General features: G+C 40.0%; 1 protein-coding gene across 1 annotated transcript in view; it reads right to left on the bottom strand.

The window, feature by feature from the left end:
• Positions 1–17,722, bottom strand: part of PAK5 (p21 (RAC1) activated kinase 5) — a 320,810-nt gene that overhangs the window by 173,835 nt on the left and 129,253 nt on the right. The window contains exon 2 of the mRNA XM_044263442.1: positions 11,330–11,477. The gene's annotated coding sequence lies outside the window, so the exon portion shown is untranslated. The remainder of the gene's footprint in view (positions 1–11,329; positions 11,478–17,722) is intronic.

A 17,722-nucleotide genomic window follows, 5' to 3' on the forward strand; every position in this document is an offset into this window, starting at 1 on the left:
ACTAATTTTCCTTGGTTATCAATCCAGGGGGCTATTGCTGAGTCACAGGGTAGCTCTGTCCAGATTCTGAGTTGTTTCCTTGTTTCCATGTTACACACATACACACACACACACACACAGAATCTGCCATGTGTGTAGGGTACAGGTAGCTTTCATTGATGCAGTATATCCACTAGGCTTTGAAGTTTTACTAAAGGGGAAAAGATCCCAAGGAAAATAACAAGCAAGCAAAAGCAAAAACAAGTAAGGCAGAAAAGTTACTTTCTTGGACACAAAATAATCAAATTGCCATACAGATAGGATTTACTTTATGAAACTGGTCAATCTTGAGCTGCATGTTGTTTATTTGAAGTTGTCTGCAGGCTATATCGCATTTGGAGGTTGCCTACAAACATGTTTTTTTCCCCCTACATAATCAGATTTTGACTGTTAGCATGTTTTTGTTTTTAATAAGCCAGTGGTCAAAAATTGGGAGATTTCCTATCAGAAAACTCCAGCTTTCAAGCTTCTCCTAAAAAACTGGAATATCTGGTAGACCTGAGGCCCCATTGCCATCAAGCAATAACAGAGTAAAGTAGGTACTACTGCACTGAGACAAACACAAAGGTCCCTGTTTGCACAGTGCCTTCCACCACCTATGGTTTTTTTCCACTGCCTGGTCTCTGTAGGCTTGACCTACCCTATGACCTGACAGTAAAGCTCATTCACATTCTTTCATTTAGAGTACAGGGATTTGGCAATTCCCAAGATGAGAATGCTCTAGAGAGTCAAAATTTTGTCTTTTTACATGTCAAATTTCAAAATGTGTGGAAATCTTCCCTAAAACGTACTGTACACTAACCCACCTCCAAGAAATGGCTGACATAAGAGGGACAGCTCAGAATATGTTGAATCTGTGTGCTAAATGCATCAGAGACAGGACAGGAGAGTAAGTGGAGCTTGTTCTCCTGATGGGAGAAACGGCACGCAGGATATACGCCCACGGGTCCAGGCTTCTGATCAACATGTTAACCATGAGGGCAGGATATTCGACAACAGATGAGGAAAACGGTCCCTCTGATCCATTCAATTAACTACTTCCTGGACCAGACTCAATCCCATTATGATGAGTGCACTGGGCAGTTGCTAACTGCATTCATATATTTTCCTCGTGCCAAAGATATTAGTAGGGAGCCAATGTTATTTCATTTTGGCAGTTTGCATTCTAGATAATCTGAAGATTCCTTATGCTAAACTACAAATATATTCTGGTTACATTTAAGTTTTGATAGGCTCACTAGACAGTAAAGGAAATATCTGACCACCCCCCATGCTGCCAGAATGAAAGAAAGAGAAAAGAAGCACGATAACCTATGGAAAGAGTAATGAAAAAAGCAGCATAGTCCTAAGGGAACATGGTAATAGCACCACCAATGTGGAGATGAACTCTCCGTGCCTTCCTGCAAGGCAGGGCAGCTAAACTTGAGAGACCGAACCTAGAATGGAACTTTGGAAAAGGAACAAAGTTGTCCCTGACTCCTAGAGAAAGCAAAGCAATCTTTACTGCAGGAAAACATCGCCATTCAGGCAGGCCCTAAGATTTCCCACATATTAACATCAATAATCAAACATTCCTATCACACAAAGAAAAACACCACCAAGGACCTTTATGTTTGTCTCAGTGCAGTAGTACCTACTTTACTCTGTTATTGCTCAATGGCAAAAAAAACCCCACCACAGTTGACAAAATAACCCATTTTCTGTATCCTTTGTACTTCATGTTGCCAAATGAGCAGCTAAATACAATGTAATATGCCTAAAATATAAAAAAAAAATTAAAAATGGAAGATGAGCATGAGTTGACATAATAACTTCTTTGTCCTCTGTGTACTCAGATGTGGAAACTTGCTAAGGGACCACGCTATTTCATGATTTGTAAGCTTTTGACTTTTTTTTTTTTTTCTGATTATCCCAATTGTGCCACATCCCTATCAGCTGTCCAATTATTTTGTCCCAAAGACTCCCATGCTCTCGTGGTCACTGTCAGATCCCTGTGCTGGCATTTTAATTGTGCTCCCCAGTGGCAGTTGCATCCACATGTCACTAACAGTAAGTGCAACTACTCAACCCCATTCTGGATCCCATCTTCTTGGTAACATTAGGAAGCTTAACTCCCAGACAGTGTCTTTGAACAATCGACCCAGGCCACAGACCACAGCCACTATGGAGCTTCTCAGAGATGCCAGCCCCCTTCTCTAGGGAATGCCTTACTGTCTTTGTGAAAGGAGGACCTTCAGGGTCCTCTTGGTCAGTTAGGCACATAGTCAAGTGATAGGTCCTCAGACTGAACCTAAAACCACTTCAACATTCCTCTTCCCTGAGCCATCTGGCCCTTTTGCAAAACAATCAAAGGAGCTATGCAATTTCCTCCTCACTTGCTATAAGCCATCGCAGCATAAAGACTTCTAAGAACCATCCTAAGAAAACTGCCAGGGCCAACTTCAAGTGTCTTTGACAAAAGGTTAAATCTTGGGGTGTCTGGGTGGCTCAGTCAGTTAAGTATCTGCCTCCAGCTCAGATCATGAACCCAGAGTTCTGGGATAGAGCCCCGTCTCAGACTCAATGCTCAGTGGGGAGCCTGCTTCCCCTTCCTTTTCCCTCTCCCTCTGCCCCTCCCTCTGTTTGCATGCTGTCTGTCTCAAATAAAAGATTAAATCTTGAGTTATGTGTGAATTCCCCATATCAATAAATCCTTGCAGTTCCAGCTTCCCGGTGGGTTTCACCCTCCCCCTTCCCTCCATACACTCAAGGTCAGTTCCCATGCAGGTTTCCCTGGTTCTGATGGCACCTGTTAGCCAGGTACTCCAATTTTTCAGTGGGTGGGCTCTTTCTTCCTGAAGAAGGGCTGATAACTCCTGCTCATTATCAGCTTGGAGCAATGAAGAGTGGCTGAGAAATATCTTAAAGAGAATGAGAACAGTCTTAGGAGGTACCTCCTTCAAGGAAAATCCTGGCACAGCCATCAGGTGAGTGAGGCTGTTCTTTGTCAAAGGAGAAGGGATTGCTCCAGTCTTCCAGGATGGTTTAGGGGGATTTAGGAATTCAAGGTTGTCAAGCTCATCAACCTGATGACCCATCCTTTCTCAGCCTCCGGACTGGAGCCCTGAGTTTGAAACAGCAGATCCTACAAAGCTGTGTGGTCTCTTTTGAAAGCTCTGCCATCCTTATAGTCAGATCCCAGGCCCAAATTGTATCAGACTCTGCCCTGCAATAGCCAGCGAGAATTCTCCTGTACAGCTGCCATGTTTGCCCTCCGACTCTCAGAGCATGTTATTAAGTTGGCAATTAACCATCCTCAGCCTAGCATTCCCTTCTTGCATGTCAAAAGTAGTCACCCTGCTGCACAATCTGTGTACCCATCGTCACCCTACTAGTTACTGTATGCTGCAGCCACTAAGTATCCCAACACCTGAATCTCCATGTAAGTCTTACCTCAATTTACTACATGCGAAAGCTTAAATAATTGTGATGCTGCAGCACACCAGGATCTATTTTCATTCCAATTTGCCACAGAAAGATGTGGTCCTCATTGCTTTCAATGAGAAATCCAATTCCAAATTCCTATCCACAGAGTATCCCTTTCTAAAACCACTTATTTTAACTTAGTTTCCCTGGGAAATGGACCTGAGACAAGCATTAAGTGCTAAAGATTTCATTGGAGCATGCAATCCCCAGGTAGGAGAAAGAAGAGAACAGAAGCAGGTCCAGGAAAGATAGGAAGACAAGGTAATAGGTTACGGTTCTGGCCACTATCTCACCATAAACTATGAAGGAGCACAGCCAGTAGCCCAGACAAGGGCATCTGCAAAGTAACATGGAACACCTTTAAACATGTGGTACAAGGGCATATGTCCTAGAAGAGGCAATCAGATGAGGAGACAAATGATGAGGGATTTTATCTGCCTTGCTTCCTCTTCTCGCTCCTAGGAGCAAGTTGCTAAGATCTAGGTCAGTGGTTGTCCACTAGGTATAATTTTGCTCCCTAGGGTGACATCTGATGAGGGGTGTGTGTGTGTGTGTGTGTGTGTGTAGAGATTTTTGTTGTTGTTGTCATAGCTGTCATCGAGTGGGTAGGGGTCAAACATAATGCTAAATATACTACAATGTACACGAGGTTCCTTACAACAATCGTTCAGTCCAAAATGTCATTAGTGCTTCTGTTGATGAACCCTATTCTAGGTGACGGTAAAGCCAAGAGAACCCAAAGAAATGTATGAGACATATTTGACAAAATCACCCAGCAGAAAAAAGACAAAAGATATGGAAGACATTTCACAGAAGAGAAAACACAAATGGGGAACAAAACACAAAAAGATACTGAACCCTGTTAGTAATGAGAGAACTCAAATCACGGTAAGATACCATTTCACACTTAACTGATAGGCAAAAATTAAGAATCAAGAATACCAAGCATAGGGAGGAGTCTAAAGGTGATTCTCATTTATGGCTGGTTGGGAGGAGAAACTGCTACCAACTCTCTAGGGAAGAGTGTAGTATTATGTTGTAAAGTTGAACATGTACACATTTGAGGTGATCACTCATTTCCATTTGCCTGGTATTGTTCCTGGTTTTAGCCCTGAAAATCCTGCATCCTGAGGAACCACATAGTTCGAGGCAAGCGGGAATGGGTGGTTTCCTATATAATGTGTTCTAGTAACTCACTCCTACATAGATATCCCTGAAAAACTTACACACATGCTAGGAGACACATAAGAAATGATCGTAGTATCTTTGGTCATAGCTGAAAATGCAAAAATGGAAACAGAAATGTCAATCTACAGAAGAAGATATGTTCACACGATGTCACATTATTTAGCTGTGAAAATGAGCTATAGTTACATGTAACGATGCAGATGTATCTTAGAAATATAAATGTGTGAGGAAATGAGCAAATCTTCAGACTGAGTATAAAATCATTACTATTAAGCTCAAAAAGAAGCAAAAATTAATAACATTACCTAGGAATATACTCATGTTTGGACCTATTTTTTTTTAAGCAAAATAATGGTAAATGGTAGATGTGAATTTAGGACAGTGGTACAAGATACAATTGTAAACTCTGGACAGTAGGTGGGGAGATGGAATGGGGAAACACTCTGCTCCCTCAGAGAAAAATTAATAATAATTAGGTCCCCAGAGACTGTTCACTGGATTTTGTATCTTTGCTGTCAGCTTTAACTATATTATTTATTTGTCTTTGGCTATGTTATTTTCTGTTTATTTTACCTTTTCTTAAAAATATAATCCTTATCTCACTTTTTAGAAATAGGTAGCAAAGAATCACCAATATATCTGCTAGATGAGAATGAATGGAATATGTTTCCCAAGCCAACAAGGGTGGGTATTTGGGCCCTGGGTTCTCCATTCAGGGGTCTGGCCAGCATTTACTTCCAGAGTCTAGTTCCCATTCTGTCTCCAAGGAGCTGGTGATGCAATCTGGTATCAGCACGTTAAGTCTCAAGCTAAAAGGTGCTGTGCCTGGTGGCTTAGAAGAGCACCACACCGAAACACAAGCCCAAGAGAACTAGAAGTCACTTAGGAAAACAGTAAAATAAGGCTTCTGTTTAATTTACACAATCCAGTCTCAAAGCAAAATACCTACAAACTGAAAGTTACCATTTCACACACACATCCCAGTGGAAACATACACGGACACATCTCTTTCTAAATGATGTGATGTCAGCTGCGTCAGAGACCTATCCAAGAAACTTGTCCTTGGGAGGGTCTGGAGCTTTGATTTTTGGTTTCAGACTATAATCCAAAATCTTTTATTTGGAGGACCTTTATTTTGTGGGTATGGAAGGTGCACCACAGAAAGAGTTTCCATCGTGTAATCTACATTATCACCTGACCTCTCTGAAGCCACAAGTTGCATATGCTGAATCATGCATACAGCTGTTCTTGCATCCAGGATCTCCCTCAAACTCACCTCTCCCTCCAAGTGCCAATCAACGTATTTCCTTCCTCCCCCTTCCTTTTTGAAATAAGTATCAATCTTACCAATCACTTCCTAAGAGAATCTTATAATACAGCAACCCGGACGGCCACCCATCCACTCATAACCTGACTTTGCTCACCTTCCCATTTGCTTAACATTTTTTTTTCCTTAAACGTTATTCTTCCTACAAATTAACTTTTCTTTGCTTGAATTCTGGTACATTTCCCTACCTCTCTCTAGTCCTTAATGTTGTTCTCTCTCCTGGTGCTTGCCTCCTGCCCTCAGCACTATATGTCTTCATTATAGGACACTGGGTGATTCTGAAAACACACTACCTGCCTTGCCTCAAATTTCCTTCCTGCTTTATCTGGCTGGGGAAAACCCATTTACCCTGTAAGCTTTAATCCAGGTGTTTCTTTTCTTGGTAGATCTCCCCTTCCTGTCTCAATGCCCTTTTGCCATGTGACCCTGAAGTTCCTCTTACCAAGAGGTGGAGTCTACTTCTACATCCGGGCTGGTCTTATGGCTGCTTTGACATATATAATGCAGTGGAAGTGACTGTTCTGAGCCCCAGCCTCAGGAAGTCTTGCACACTTTCATTCACTCTCCAACCTGCCTTGGCCACCATAGGAATAAGCCCAGGCTAGCCACTGAAGAACTGAATTGATCCAGCTACATTCAATCAGTTACCAGGTGTGTAAGGGAAAGCCTCTTAGTCTAGCCAGTCCCCAGTCAATGTTAGCTGAATGAGATGAATGAGTGAACCCACTTCAAACCACCTAAACCTGGCCCACATCAGAAGAACTTTTTAACTCACCCACAGACTTGGCAGCAATAATACATACTTGTGTTCAGCCACTAAGTCGTGGGACTACTCGTTACACAGCAACAACTGATACCTTCTTTCTTCATCCTACTTAATAGCAGTAACACATTACATATGGCTCTTATTACATGCCATGTTTTCTGGTCTTTCACTTCCTGCTCTCCTTGAGAACATGGGCAATTTTTTGGTATCCCCAAACTTAAATGGTTCCTGCCAACTTTCAAATAAATGGGTATCTGAAAAATAATTAATTAGTTAATTAAGGACTACAGCGATGCCTGAGGGATGGTTTTGGATGCAAATCAGAATCTGAATCCTGGCTCTATTTCCTGTATGTGTTACTCCTGAGAATTTGGTTACCCTTGCTCAACCTTATCTGCTCATCTATACATGGAAGACCATAAAAAATACATATGCTGCAGGAGTGTGGTGATAAAATACCTATTTCCCCTCCCCTCCACCTGATAGTGACAACTCTCTGTTCAACAAATTAGAATTAAATGATAGAATGTAATGCATTTATTATAGTGCATGGCTTCAAGCATTACAGTATTTGATAAATGACAGCTCTACTAATATGATCATGAGATCCCTGTTGTCACTTCTTAGAGCAGTAACTCTCAGTACTCCATCATACCCTCTTGAGTTCATCTGTGCATGCTGATCTAATGGCCACTTCCAATGGCAAACACCTGGGGTTCTTTGCCTGAGGCTTCCTCTGGCTGCTGGAGTCCTCTTGGCCCACATCTATGGCAGGCCACAGATGCCAGGGAGTTAACATCCTTCACTTCTATCCAGGGGAGCAGTCTTCTATCAAGGCAGATGGGAAAAGGTGGCTGATTGCCTTGTCCTTGGTTAGGATAAATCCAAGTTTATGTTCTATATTGCAGCCCAGAATAGCCCAACGGGATCAGACTCCTCTTGGTCACAGTAATAATAAGGTATTTTTCTGTTTTCTTTCTCTTCCCCACCCCACAACCCCATATCCCTATAAAGGTATACTGCCATCACTTTCCATTTGTCTCACTATTTGATTCCAGAGAAATCAACCTAAATCAACTACTAACCTTTCTTTCTGTTTTATCGTATCCTTATTGCTTCAGCATACAGCTACTTTTTCAGGAACTTTGATTCCATTTGGAAGCCTAGTCTTGTAAACATGTCTCCAACTAATCAAAGAGTTGTATCTGATCCAGTGGATGACAAGACCAATCACAGAATGTGGTATACTACCTTTAGGTTTTCTTGGATATTTTCATCATGGTTCCATTCTCTGAGTACATCAGGATGGGGTTAACTTGCAATCGATCTTGGGTAGTTCCATGCTTATGCTAAAGGGCACCTGGAACCATGGTATTGATTCCTGGCCAAAACAGAAGTGACATGTAATAGCTAGTGATTTATAACATGCAGTTAGAAGTCTGAAACTCCCCCCCAAGGCATACTGTACCAGCCTGTCCATGCTGCTTATGGAAACTGACGGATTGATGGTTTACACCTGTTGACCTGTTCACAAAGCCTGCTTTCAACTCCCTGGGCTGTGGTATAGATATAAAATGCTCCTAGGTAAGCCTGATTCTTGGCTTCCCTGAGACCATGGTGTCACACGTGTATCTTGGTGGTTCATGATCTGAAGTCGAAGGGCATCAAGCGTGATGGAGAAAAGGCCCTGAGAGCCACACCTAGAAGTCTCGGTCCCTTCCAATGCTTGCTGTGCTTGCATTCTCCTGCTGTACTTTTTCCTTTGTTTTATTACAGCTGTACATGTGTAATCTACCAGGCCTGTTTTCTGATGACCAAAGGCTTTTGAGAAGGGTTTGGGGGTAGAGAAAGGAAGGATTCTCACAGCACCCAATTTTAGAATCCTTCCAGAAAGTGGTAAGTACTGGAAAGCAGTGCTCTGTACCTTGCTAAAGCTCTTAAAACACAATTTGACTGAATTATCACAAGAAGTCTTCTGAACCCAGGGTGTGAGGTTGGTCTATGCTCCAACAGTGGCTGCTGGCTTCTTGAAATCTTGGACCTGCCTGACAAGGTCAATGCACAATTCTTTACCCCCTCTTCCCCTCCTCTATGGCTTTGTACATGCTCACTTGGGTCAAGACATTAAGCCCTCACCTACGGAGAGCTTTCGATTCTCTGGCAAACATTGCTCAAATTCTCATATTCTTGTCTTCTTGGAACACCAGTTTTAAGTTATTAACTTAAGTTATTAAGTTATTAACTAAAAAACACCAGTTTTTTAATTATTGCTTCAGTGTTCCAACTAGGAGGAATCCAGTATGAAGTTCTAGTCTTGAAGTCATGCTTGAGAGACTTAAGCCACCAGTCCTTAAAAAATGCATAGGTTTCTTATCTAGAAGGGCACCTGTCATATGGGTAACCTCTCTGTGATGGGAGTAACAACGTTCTCAGAAGTCAGGAACCCTGCTGGAACCAGAGAGAAGTTGCACAAGAATCTGGAAGGTTCATGTCTCCAAATGTTAGAAGACGACCTATCTAGAAAGCCTGAGCTTTCAGAACGGAATATTCTTTCTTTTTCACCTGACATCAACCTCCTCTGAGTTTCAGAACCAGGCTACAAACAAATATATTCTAAGCTACTCTTTGAAACTATAATACAAAAAGTAACACTGGATGAGTGTATATTAAAATACAAAAGAACAGCATATCCTTCATTTGGAACTTAGAGTTACGTCTGGGAATTCATAGCACCAGTGGTCATCTAGTTTAATCTACCTGAATATATTTTAAATCCATTTATCCTCAATGTCATGTCCCTAAGCCAATTATCTCTTGCCTAGGCAATGGTACTCTGTTTTCCACTATTACAAAGTCCCTATCCCTTTGCTAAAGATACCAGAAAGGCCTTTTTATTTTTTAAAAAAATTTTTTATTTAATTTTTTAAAAGATTTTATTTATTTATTTGACACAGAGAGAGAGATCACAAATAGGCAGAGAGGCAGGCAGAGAGAGGAGGAAGCAGGCTCACTGCTGAGCAGAGAGCCCGATGCGGGACTCGATCCCAGGACCCCAAGATCATGACCCGAGCTGAAGGCAGAGGCTTAACCCACTGAGCAACCCAGGTGCCCCAGAAAGGCCTTTTTAAACTACAAAATAAACTCACTCCCTTGCTAATAACTCTCCAATAGCTTCTATCTTCTTTGGAGAAAAATCCAGACACTTTTCTTTGTCTGAAAGGCGTTCCAACTTCATCTCCTACACAATGCTTCTCCAAATCTGCTCTCCAAGCAATGCAGATCTGCTTCCCAAGCCTTGAAAGCATCTGTCTAGATCCTAGTTTATGGCACACGCCAAGGTTTTATCTCAGCGGGGTCTTCTCCATCATCCAAGTCTCAAGCCATGATTCTCTGAGTGGTCTTCTCTGATACCCAAACTAAAGTAGCCTTTCAGTCACACTGCATCTTTTTATCTTGCTTACTGTGTTTGCAAACTGTATTACCAGCTACCAGTTTCCTATGCACATATTGACTTATTTCCTCCAGCCAGAATGTCAGTTCCTTCAAGGGCATACTTGCCTTTTCTGTTTACTACTGCATCCCTAAGGTCTAGAACGGTTTGCAGACATGGAGAAGCCACCCAATGATGTTGAATAAATGTTGAATAAATGTTCTCCTCTGCTTTTTTACTATTACATAGTTTTTACTTTCTTAAAAAGATTTTATTTATTTGAGAGAGAGTGAGTGGGAGTGAGTGAGAGTGAACAGTTGGGGGGTGGGCAGGGTTGGGGGAGAGGGAGAGGGACAAGCAGACACTCCTCTGAGTAGGGAGCCCAATGCAGGCCTCAATCCCAGGACCCTGGGATCATGACCTGAGCCAAAGGCAAATGCTTAGCTGACTGAGCCACCCAGGCACTACTACATACTTTTTAATGTGATACATTTGACATATATCATTTGTCTGTGTTGTACAACCTGATTTGGTATTTTTAATATACTTCAAAATGACCACCGCAGTAAGTTATTAACATCCAACATCTCACATGTTAATTGTGTGTGTGTGTGTGTGTGTGTGTGTGTATGAAGAGAACTTTTTGAGATCTATTCTCTTAGCAACTTTCCAAATACACAATACGATATTGGTTAACTATGGTCCATGCGTTGCACATTACATCCCCATGACTTATATTACAACTGGAAGTTTGTATCTTTTGATCACCTTCACCATTCCACTGATTCCGCATCCTCCAACCCACCTCTAGCCACCTGCAATGTACTTTCTGTAACTTTTAGCTCAGATTTTTAAAAAATTTGTGTTAACTGATTCCACAAATAAGTGAGTTCATACAGTATTCGTCTTTCTCCATGTGTGACTTACTTCACTTGGCATAACGCTTTCAAGGTCCATCTCTGTTGCCTCAAATCGCAAGACTCCCCTTTTTATGGCCCAATAGTATTCCACTGTGTGTGTGCATGTGTGCAAGTGTGTGTGTGTGTGTGTGTGTGTGTGCATTATATAAAATAAAATTTAAAAAAGCAAAACTGTAACATAATTCATTCCCTACCTTTTTTTGATGGCTGTGGATGAATCAGACTCCAGAGGAGTTTGGCTATTTCTGTCCTGCAACTTTTTGTCGGAGTTCTTCAGTGCTCTTCATTTTTCTTCAGTGTTCATTTTGGCAAGAGGTGTAAGCATTTTGCCACAGTATATTTCTGTAACAACATGGTAGCAACATGCGTCAGAAACCCACCAACATTATGCTCCGTTTAAAAATAAACAACCTCACTTACTTCACATTCCTTTACATGCTGCACATCCTTTCTCTACTCTTTCAGTCATTCTCGCAGGCATGCAGCTCCTGACTTGTGGTTACCTGGATCCCCCCAGCCATGTTAGGCTCCCCTAAACACCTTGCCTGCATCTCTCATAGCTCTGTCCCACCCTGGTCCGCTGTGAGTCCACCTCTTCAATAAGGAGTGAGCCTATGGAGGCAGGAACTGTGCCCTTGGTTCCTGATTCTCTGGGGCCAAGACCACCTCTAGAAATTTATACAGTCGATTCCCATCATTTGCAGTAGTCACATTCTAGACAGTAGCCGCAAACACCAAATTAGCGAATGCTGAACCCATAACCTTGTTTTAGAGTTTTATGTGTGTTTCTGTTTAAAGACACATCATATATATATGATGTGTCTGTGTGTGTGTGTGTGTGTGTCTATATATATACATATAGTTGATTCATTAACTTTCAACTTAGCCAGTAACACCAGAACTCACACCTGAATGAAGATTGCCAAGGACATGTATTTTTTCCCAAGACACTTCACACTGAGAAATACTAAACAGAACCTCAGCACTCTGCTTGGGGACCATTTCAAACAGCAAAACCACAGAAATGCAAACACACATGAGATGGTGATTTTGCAAATACACAATCCACGAATCATGAAGATTGCCTATCTGTACATTGGCTGTAGATCTGTAAGTTCCTAGCCTTGCTTATGGTCCAGAACAGCACTGCCATTTAAATGAGCAAATAGACAAATCCTATCAACTGGGTAGGAAGGGACTAAATACAGATTTCATATGCTTCATGAAAGATCCAAATTTAAAAGCAGTTATTCTCTCCTATCTTATTAAAAAGACAAATCCCAGGTCCTAGTTCTTTTCTCTTTCCTGATATTAATCATTGCTCATCCAATTTTCCGACAAGTTCAAAGAAAACGTCCCTGAAAATAATTATAGGTTGACAGTCTACCCTATCCATTATGGGACAACCCAAACTGTTTCCAGAAGACGGCTCCATTTTTCTCCTTGAATAATAAGAAATACCTGCTTTTATTTCATTACATGCATCAGTTAACTGTAGGTACACAGTATACATACTTAGTACACTTGTATTTTCTGTAAAAATGCCAGTACTTTATGACATAAAAAGTGGAGGTATCACACTTTAAGTATCTACTTTTCTGTACCTTAAAAAGTGTTTAAGTCTTCTTAATGGACAGAGATTTATGTTTTAAAGCTGTTGTAAGGATCTTCCCATTAAGTTTACTTAATATTTTAAAACTGGTTAAATTTAAATTTGATTTATTTGTATTTCATGGGAGGTAATTTGCAAATAAAATCGTCATCTTAAAAGCATGCCTTATGTTTCCAACTACCATTGCTAAAATCAGAACTTGCTAAAAATGCATGCCTTGGATAGGTAACAGGATATCTTAGATGGTTCTGAAAGCCCAGTTTCTTGTATGCTCTGTTGTTTTAACAGGTTTTTAATTGAGTTCAAAATCAGCTAAAACATAAGTAGACATAACTTCGTTTCAAAGTCTTGTGAGATTCTCTTCATATATTTCGGAGTAGCAGAAGATAAGTCACCTTGTCAGGAAATGCAATTTCATGACTGATATAGCCATATGGGTCTCTCACATAACAATAATTCAATATATTTTATAACAGAAATAACTTGATCCAGAAAAGTAAAACAAAATAAATACATCTTATTTTTACACTTTATGAGTACTATCGTATTACATTTTCTATACAATTACCCAATATTTTGGTTTTAAATTTTAAACTTTATTTTATAATTAGCTTTGCTTTTAGTTGTCTATTTATTATACAAATAACCAAATTAATTTAAAAAATTGGATGTCATAAATTTAATGTGCTTAAATCATCACTAAAACTCTCCTCTCAATTTTTTTTCTTTAAACATGCCGTTTAGGAACCTTTATCTATATATCTCCCTAAAGTCATATTACCACTGTTGACCTAGAAAAAGCAATCTGAAGGCTCAGTTGACTATATTCAGTTAAGAGCTATACTACTCTGAACCTGATAATGTACATGAGGTACGTTATGAGGTACTGATGCCAATTAAATTTACTATTTCTGGGGCACCTGGGTGGCTCAGTTGCTTAAGCGACTGCCTTCAGCTCAGGTCATGATCCTGGAGTCCTGGGATCAAGTCCCGCATCAGGCTCCCTGCTTGGCGGGGAGTCTGCTTCTCCCTCTGACCCTCCCCCTTTTCATACTCTCTCATTCTCTCTCTCAAATAAATAAACAAAATCTTTTAAAAAAATAAATTGCTATTTCCAACCTTCAAGAGGAAGGGGTTGATTTTGAAACCAGTAGACTTGGCTTCAGTTTGTAGTAGCTGCACAGTTAGGGTCTATTTGTCATTCCGCAAGTTTATCCATTCATCTGAAAAGTGGGGATGGACACAATTTTCCATACTACAGAGGGGTTCTCAAGATAAAGTGAAAATGTCCTATGTAAAATACCTGACCAATAGTGAATAGTAAAAAATGTTAGTTCTGGTTTTTACTAAGTATAAAACCAACCCAAGAAGCATTTCAGACAACAGAATATAGCTCTTAAAACCAAAAATCAGAGACCTGTCACCTGTGAATAATTTGTAAAATATAACAAAAAATCCAAGTTCTAGTTTACCCATACTGTGAATAATTTGTAAAATATAACAAAACAAACCCAAGTTCTAGTTTACACACATACTTTTTCCTCCCAGCAAAATAAGCATCTCTATATGTGTGTCTGTTATAGAGATGGATCCAAAGAAACGTAACTTTTTTACCCACAAGTCTATGCCATTTTGTACATTTCATTTTCAGAGATTCCTAGATTCATTTCACAGACTCAATATGGCCTCTCCATATTGGGTTCCTTGACCATGAGCTCAAACAAAAAAACTTTGCTCCAAATGGCACCTGACTCAGAGATAGAGGTATTATTGGGCTCCTGGCCAATTACTGGGAAAAAAAAAAATCTAAGTTTCTATCTTATGTAAACTAGAACAGTTTTGCCATCAGTTATATTAGTACAAATGCTCCTATTCCCTGCACTCTTGTTTTTCCCTCTCATTCAAGAAGGAGAGCACTTATGCAGATCATTTTGATAAGGAAAATCTGTGTTCTAAGATGGCCGACTGAGTCAGCAAAGGAGTCCCAGCCCCTTCCCTGGTGTTCTTCTGGGTTCTTCTCACTGCTCTGTTTCCTACACACACCAGAAGTACCAAGTAAGTAAACTTCTAAACCTCCAAGGTCTCCAAGAGCCACTTGGTTCTTCTTCCACCAGGACCCAGTCCAAGTTCTGTAACAATTTCAGGTTGTTTAGACCCAGAACAAAATAAGACCCCTCAGCCCTACAATCCTAGAATGTCTGTTGCATTATTCACCCTTTCATCCAATAATTTTTCCTTAAACCCAGAAATTTAAATATGAGTGGCAGGTTTGATATGTGGTCATATGTGGTCATATGACTCTTATGTTAAAAAAACAAGACTTTGTTTTCATTCTCTTAAAGAGAATAGACTATGACCTTGTCCTCATTAAATAGTGGGTTCTGAGCAAATGAAGTCCAATGGATTATGAAATCATGAAAGATGCTAAATACCATCAGGTCAAAATCTTACAACAATGCTGAGACATTGGGATAAGAGGAGAGAAATAAATTAGATTGTGTGGAGAAAACCTATAATTTATTTTTTAACCTTTTTTTTTTTTAGCTAGGATAACATCTGTCCAAAACCAAATTAATATGGATCATCATTCTTGAAAATTTATCTTCATCACTGTGTCATTTGATAATAGCTTTTTCTTTGTGTATACTTGATAATGGGGATAATTCTATACTTTCAACTAGATGTAGCACTGCTCATCTAATAGGAAAACCCTTAGATACACAAAAGGGTTTCATTGCCAGGTTTGACAGTATAAAAGCCAAGCGAAAAACAAGCTGGCAGAGACAGTTTAATATAAACCTCTTCTGAGGACTTGCAAACAACATCACATTTGTTTTCTGCTACTCATCTGCCCCTCTGTGATCTCTGTCTCTCTATATAATAAAATATTCATAGTCAGAGCTCAGCAGTCCTTCCTCTCTCTTCACTGTTGGAATAAGGTGTGTTCTGCTCCCTGGGAGCAAAGAACAAATAGAAACACTAAAACTCTGAATACATAACTTTGGGGGAGAAGAAAACCTCATCCACAGAAAAACAGATTTTCTTGCATTCAAAGCAAGATAACTGCAACATATGGAACTGCATTTTTTTTTTTTTTCAGTAATTACTTATGCACTTGTCAAGTGCACTGATTCCTCTCCAGGGAAACTTCTAGGGAGTTTTCAGAACTGTTCCTCTCTTTGGATTTCCTCTAATATGAATTGTGCACTATTTTGTTTTTCTTTTCAGGGAATAATGAAGCTCGACTTTCTAAAACCAATCTCATCTTTTCCTACAGGAAATTATCCAGTTTGAAAGTCTGGCCTCTATCTATGCAACATTTCCCCAGAGACAATGGAAGGATTGTGCTTTTTAGGACTGAACTGTAGGTAGTATTCTCATGTTAATCCTCCTTTCATCTGCAAGACCAGTTTGCGTGTTGGCTTTAATTTTAAGGAGTAACCATTCTTTTTTTTTTTACATTTTTATTTATTTTAATTTCTTTTCAGTGTTCCAGAATTCATTGTTTATGCACCACACCCAGTGCTCCATGCAATACGTGCCCTCCATAATACCCACCACCAGGATCAACCATTCTTTACGCTAACAACCGAACAATTAAGTTGGGATATATTGGATATACTGGTTTTCCAGTTGAATAGAAAAGGTATTTTGACTTTTTATTTGCAAAATGTCCCCAAGTTCTAGTTCCACAAATGAGTACTTGCTTTTCAAACTTGATTGACTAAATGAGTCTGTATCTGGGCTTCCTTATCTCACACTCCTGGTAATGACATGCTCTGTCATGCAACTTTCAGAGGGTTAAATGAGAGGGTATACGGATAAGACCTTTAGATACTCTGAAGCGCTCTACACCATTAGAAGAGTTATTTTAATTCCTAGGTGTTTGAACGATACAAACATTAATCTGATACAGGGAACAGAAAAGGTAACAGCTCAAAAGTTGGTGATAACATCTTTGGAATTATGAGGGGTCTCTAGCTTCCACCTCACTCCATCTGCCCCTGTCTGAGCTGATGCTGGGGAGCTTAGATTTCCTGAGCAAGATGATGATGTGGGGAAATAGTAGGGAGGTAGATACAGAGAAAAGGGGCCACCATGGAGTTCCGTGTTTATAACCACTCCCCTATTTAAAGCAGGGAGTTCTTAAGTGGGGGGTCTTCACTTTAAGGTCTTAGGATCATTTAGATAGGATTTATGGGTTCCATGAATTTGGATGAGAAAAATTACTTCTCTGTTATCATCAGCATTGAACAGGCAACAAAACCCAGGAACATGCTAAGGACTGGTAATCAAGAAACATAAGCCTTTCTATACCACACTGTAATTGCTGCAGACACTTTGAAACATCATCTGCACTCTATACTACTCCAAATGTAGAGCAGTTATTAGGTCTGCCATTAGGTGTTATATTTCCAAATCAAGTAACTCATATCACCATAACACCAATTTGTTTTATTTGATGTTTTGATAACTTTATGCCAATATAATTTGTTTCCTTTATTACCCTAGGTATTTTATTCTATGCATTTTGAAACAGTACCTTGTCACCTAGGTAACCTAGCAACTCCATTCCTAGGTATCTACCCAAAAGAACTGAAAACCCATACTCATATTCTGGTACAGCAATGTTTATAGCAATGTTATCTGTAGTAGCTGAAAGGTGGGGACAACCCAAATATCCATCAACAAATGAATGGACAAATAGAATGTGGTATTTCTAGTCAACAGTATGATCCAGGCATAAAAATGAATGATACATGCTACAATGATACATGCTACAATGTGAATGAACCTCAAACACGCTAAGGGAAAGAAGTCAGACATGAACAGTCACACGTGGTATGATTCTATTTATCTGAAATACCCAGAAAATGTAAATCCTGAGCAAGAGAAAGCAGACTGCTGGTTACCAGGGCCTTGGGGGTCAGGATTATGAAGAGAATGGCTTCATGGGCACAGGGTTTTATTTTTG

Source organism: Neovison vison, chromosome 8, assembly GCF_020171115.1.
Source record: "Neovison vison isolate M4711 chromosome 8, ASM_NN_V1, whole genome shotgun sequence".
Taxonomy (NCBI): domain Eukaryota; kingdom Metazoa; phylum Chordata; class Mammalia; order Carnivora; family Mustelidae; genus Neogale; species Neogale vison.